The sequence below is a fragment of the Apis dorsata genome, unplaced genomic scaffold, assembly GCF_000469605.1.
Source record: "Apis dorsata unplaced genomic scaffold, Apis dorsata 1.3 scaffold_198, whole genome shotgun sequence".
NCBI classification, from domain to species: Eukaryota; Metazoa; Arthropoda; class Insecta; order Hymenoptera; family Apidae; genus Apis; species Apis dorsata.
In genome coordinates, this window is record NW_006263482.1 from 480,820 (window position 1) to 486,931 (window position 6,112).

Sequence of the window (6,112 nt, forward strand, 5' to 3'; positions counted from 1 at the left end):
TTAGAATGGCTTCAGTTTGCGAGATGCGATGATTTTTTGAATCGATACTTTTTCCCCCTCTATTCGATTGGAAAATCGAAAATCTCGGGGCACGGTATTCTATCGATGCGAACGTTGCGAGCAACGTTTTTTGGAAAAAGGTAAAGCTCTGTTAAGGACAGGGTTTGTGTAATCTGGCTTTTATTTTCAACGGTACGAGTATCGTCGATATGGCCTACAACAATAATTTACGAGCGGGCATGGTTTTCCAGATCTTTGATTCAAATAAAGATAAGCACGGCCACTTCACATTTGCCACGTTTACGCGCCATGCGATGGACTATCTTAGGAGCGAAGGGCTCCCATCCTTCGAAGCCGTCCTCCAACGCGACCATTGATCCTTAGAATCTCCTTTTAGTGTGAATTTTTTCCGAAAGGCGAGGGTTGGAGGAAAAACCAAGGCTCGCGATAGATAGTATTGCAGTAGAGTTGAAAATAAAAGTAGAAAATTAAGATAGATAAAATTCGACGAAGATACAGTTAGAATCATTACAGATAGCCGTAAAGTATTTCATCATTCGTTCACTCAGAGCTTATAATATAGGAATATACTACAGTTCTGCAGTAGTAGGTGGTTCGAGCAGTGGCATCAGTTTAGATATTCCATTTGTACAATATTCAAAGTCTTAAGAGCCGTTGATCTCGAAAAAAGAGAAAAATGCATGGTGATTCGAACGACAAGGAGCTAATTGGACAAAATTACTTTTCTTCCCAATTCTGAGGATATTTAATTGAGGAGATTTAATTTTTAGAAAACATTACCGATTTTTATTGTATAATTTATTACTTCGTTAAAAATGAAAATATATAAATAAATAAAACGTATATAGAAAAATAAAATGTATGATATAACTTGAAATAAAATGGAAAAGAGCAAAATTTTAAATTTTTTATTTCTCATATCAACTATTATGAAACGTGAAACGACGAGGAACATATAAAAAAAATCATTGGCAAATTATTGCATTTATTTTGTCGGGAAGCAGAAATGACAAAAAGTGACCACGCTCGGACAAATAACGACGATACGTTTCTCGCAGCTGTTCTCTCAAACTTTATCACCGTCCGTTTCCTCGCATACGCGAGGGCATCTGTGTTTCTGCATTGAATCCTTTCCAGAGAATTGCACGTTTACCGTGCCCCCTCTTCAAGGGGGGAGTGTTGAAGACAATTTTCCCTGTTCTCCAACCTTTAAAACAAGCGGACGAGAGTGCAATCGTGCGCCACGAACAATGTACTTATAGGTTAATTGGTATCGATTCAAATTATCGTGCCCGGGACCACAGATTTTCGTGTGTGAACGAGAATTTCGAACAGGAGATTTCGAAGATTCGGTTAAAATCCGAACGACTATGAATATTGCGCAGACGCGACGCTTGAATCGACGCCATTGCCACCTACTGGCGTACGATCGTACTATCGTTTACATCGTGAGTTTTGAGCGTACGTGAACGTTTTAACTATGTATGGCTGACCAATGATTCAAACTGCAATTCTAACTCTAATGTAAACTGTATCGTTGCTGAATTCTATATTCTATTTTTATTTCAATTAAACTAGAAGACTATTCCCCATGGTTTCTCTTCCAATTAATTTCGAAGGATTTGATTTTCGAGCAGCAAAATTGGGCAAAATTTAATGATCAAAGTTATTTCGATAATTTATCGTTCCAAACATGATATTTGTTTCAAGTAATTTTACTCGAAATTTTTAACTTTTTCAACGAATTTATTCTGCGTTCTGTGCAGAATCAAGATTTGCGAAGTGGCCATTGCTGTTACATCTTTGTTTAACTCGAGGGAACTGTATCCGCTCGTAAATTATCATTGAAACTGTTGAAAGCTATTCGAGCCGTTGAAAATGAAAAATCCAGGCCGCTTCACGAGTCCTTAACGTATTTACTGGAAAATTGTACTCGTGTTGCGCCCAAGCGTAACGGATAATCACTTAACAAGAGACAAGAATTAAAATTAAAGTCGAGATTCGATCATTTTCCGTTATATGTACTTATCGATCATTCGATCTGATAAAAGGAGGAGGGAATGAATCCAGGCGGCGCAAATCCCTCGAAAAAATATCGCGGAAAGAACGAAGAGCGGAATATTTTTCGGAAGAGGAAAAGAATAAAAAGACGAAGAAAGCGCAATAAGGAGAGGAGAGGCGGAAAGGAAAGAATGGAAATAGCAGAGATAACGAGATGGGAGGGGATGAAGATGGTCGTTGAAAAGAAGAAAAAAAATAATCCACGACCCGGTTTCCTTCTCACGCACGGTATACTTGATATGTAACATCGTCGAAATTCGTGTTTCGAGATGAAATTCCCCCTGTAAGTGTACACGCGCCACTCGCTAGGAAGAGTCCTTTGGATTTAACTCGTTAGAGAACCGCGATGGCTCCGGCGAGGAGGAGCGTAACCTCGTATTTTCCAGAATTATCGATGCGAGCAACTTCGTCCTAGCGTTTTTTCCATTGTTCGAAATTTTCATCGACGATGCTCGACGAACGAGTCGAGAGAGTCGCGTTAAATGGTTAAATCGACGAAAATCTTCTAGTGGAATTCGCGTGAGAACAATCGAAGAGAAAAAGTTGACGAGAAATTGAAATCGGTAGGGGGAAAAGTATAGACCATTGTCATCGATGTTGTTACGAACGTTGGACAGTGGTGGGGGAAGGTCGCGTGTCGGACTAATTGGAAGTTAATTGCCGGTATAAATGTTGCGCTATTTACCGTGGGCGAGGCTATATTACACACGTGGTTCCACGTGTCGCGATATTATTGGTCGGCGATGCGACGTTGTCGCGTGTTGGATCTTGTCAAGCGGGACATCGTTATTAGTTCTGTTACAAAGAGTTGCCAAACCGCGTCGGTTTATGAGCCGCGAGTTAACCTCTCGATTCCAATAGACGCGTAGTAGTAGTAGTGGTAGTGGTGGTAGCAATTCGGCCGGCGACTGAATTTTGTTGATAAACGTTTCGACAGATTATTATTCGAGCATCGGACAGCAAGCAAGCTCCAGTCAAAACCACTTAGCCGACGTTCGATCGCGCCGATAACTCCGAGGCCGTTGATTGTTCCCATCTATTCGAATTATAATATAACGCGAAATATCGGGTGTCCAAATAAGTTTCTTCCTTCTTTTTTTTTTATTACGATCATAACTTTTGATCGAATTTGAATCTCTTTTTCGTGGCATCCGAAACAGCATTCTTTCGTTTTTAGGAAAAGCCGCGATCAGCGCTGAGAGTTTTCAGTCCTGCGCGACAATTTATTTACTTTTTTGCGTTCCAGCTTAGGAAATAGGTTGTCGAAGCTGTCGAAATGGTTTGTGCGCTACTTACGGAACGTGCAAAAAGTCGTAGCAAAGATTCAAAGTCGAAAATTTTAATTTGAACATTGCATTTAATTAGTATAGAATAAAGAAGAAAATACAAATATACAAATATTGAAAGATAGAAATATTGAAAAGAATAAACTTGTCGATAATTTATAACGATTTAAATTAAAGTAGACGTTTCGAGATGTCGTATCCGTTATAAAATTGAAATTTGAACGTTTCTAATTGAAATGTGACTCATCGATTATCAATTAATTCTCTGCGTATTTTGTTTAATCTGTAAACGTTTGAAAACAAGATTACATAAGATTACGTCGTAACAATTATTTTTTATAAATTTTAAAATGAATTTTCTTCATTTTTGATACATCATTTGAATCACTGTGCGCCGTGGCATCTCTCCTACGAGAGAACGCAAACGATCGAAACATCGAGCGATAACTAATTTCCCGATAATACATAATTATCAGAAGGGAGAAGGGAGGAAACTCGGGAAACTCGAGTGGGAAGACGCCGATCGAGAAACGAAACTCGATCGATCTAAACCATTTCGGTTGGGGAAAAACTCGATTTTTCCACTTCCGTTGCCATTTTCCGTTCACTTCTGTTCATTTCTGATTGTAAACGTAAACGCGCCTATAAACGAAGGCAAGGGGGGGGGGGGCGTTATTGGCGTTACGGCGGAACCCGCAATTGGCCCGAATCTCGGCCGCTCGGCGAAGAGTCGGCAATTTGGTTCAGTTTATTAGCAGACTATGCTCAATTATCGTCGGTATGACAATAATTTGGTCTCCTTTCGAGGGGGCGCGCGCGCGCAAACCTGCCGAATCAGCCGGTGGAATTAACCGAATGAATTCGAATTGCGCGGCGCGTCGATCGATCGCCAACCTCTCTCTCTCTCTCTCTCTCCTGCTCCTCCTATTATTCCAGATTCTCGATGCAACGTCGAAATTGAGCCACGTCCATGCGCGTATACGCGCGCCTCCTTCATTAACGGAAGTAAGCCGAATTAACGTTCCTGATCGCGTGGAGCCATGCGAGATTCGTTGTTACTCGCCGATATTACGAAAATTTTATCACGGACGGATGGACGCGATTATATGAATTGGATTTATGGGTCGTTCTTTCTTGGTTTATATATATATATGAATCGAAGCTAGTCACTCTCGACGAGAAACCGTCATATTTTTATCCTTCTCTCGAACGCGAGTTACAAGGATTTCTCGAAACATTTCTGCGAGACGAGACTTGTTTCACCCGTTTTGCGGAAACTTTCTCGTTTTNAAATCGTATCAAATGTTTCCAATCTTTTTATATATATATATATATATTTATTTATGAAAAAAATATATATATATTAATAAATAATTCTATTATTTAAAATATATATGAATAATAAGTTTATTTATTGGTTAAGTAAAGTAAAAAATTATTTATAATTTTAAATATTAATTAAATATATATATATATAATATTATTCATATAAAAATATAAATTATATTATAGTTTTTAAATTAATTGTTTTAATGAATTGTATATAAAATTTAAAAGTTTTATAAAAAATAAATCAATCAATTTTTTATAATAAATTCTGAAACAATAAATGAATTGTCTGAAAACGAAACGTTTCGAAACGTGCGTGTAAATCCACGATCTTTTATTTCCATTCGAGAAAAGACGAAAGTATACGTCCACTGTTCGATTTTTATCTCGTTTATTATTCGTTATCTTAATGTTGGTCATGTCGCGTTGAATACGGATCGAGAGGGAACATTATCCAGGCGGAGAATATAAAAATTGAAAAAACAATGAATTCATGGATACGACACGAGATGGACACGTTTCTCGTCGACAATTTCTTTCCAAGAGATAAACATTGAGGTGAAACAAGAATTCGCGTTTTCCTGTAATAATTTCAAAAATAAAAATTCGGAATAACTAGCCTCTCTCGAAAAAGAAGAGAGGGAGACAAGTTTGCGAAAGTAGGCGACGCGAATTCCTTGTTCGATTCGAAGGAACGAATAATCCATTCCCAGCATAATCCAACTCGAAGGATCGATACCCATCGCTCGGTCGCCCCCGTTTGAGAAGCATTTGATCAGAAATTCAGACGGGACGGTCGAGTTTCCAGGAGGAGGAATAACCAGGTGGATATACGTATATTTTTCGGATATATTCGGAAGAAAAATGTATAGAAATGAGGCGTCTGGCAAACTTCATTTTCAACTTTTTCCACGTATCGCCAACCACTTGGCCCGCATATTCCATTTTCGAACGAGACGCTGCTCTCCGCCCGCTCGAAGAAAAGAGAGGGGGGAGGAAATATTTATTGCGTAACCCCGCGAACCGACACCCGACGACGCGAAGTTTGAACCGTGCATTTATCACGGTTGCGAAACTGCACCCTTTAAATCGCTGAATTAATATTTCTCAACGCAACATCTTTCCAACTTTCTCGAACAAACTTGCCCCGCACGCGTACCGAATATATATACATATATATATATATAAACCCGAATACATCGAAACCAAGCGCCAAACACCATTTTCTCGTTTCAGATATATCGGAAACGGCAGCTTTCCTCGAAATTTCACGCGTCATCGTCTCCTAGATTTCTCGTATAAATCCAGAATTTCAACGTGTTCCCGGCCAACAATCGCTCGCCTTTTCCCATCCGCGTATTTTATCTACGCGTACGCGAATTCATAGATACATATATATATATATATATATATAT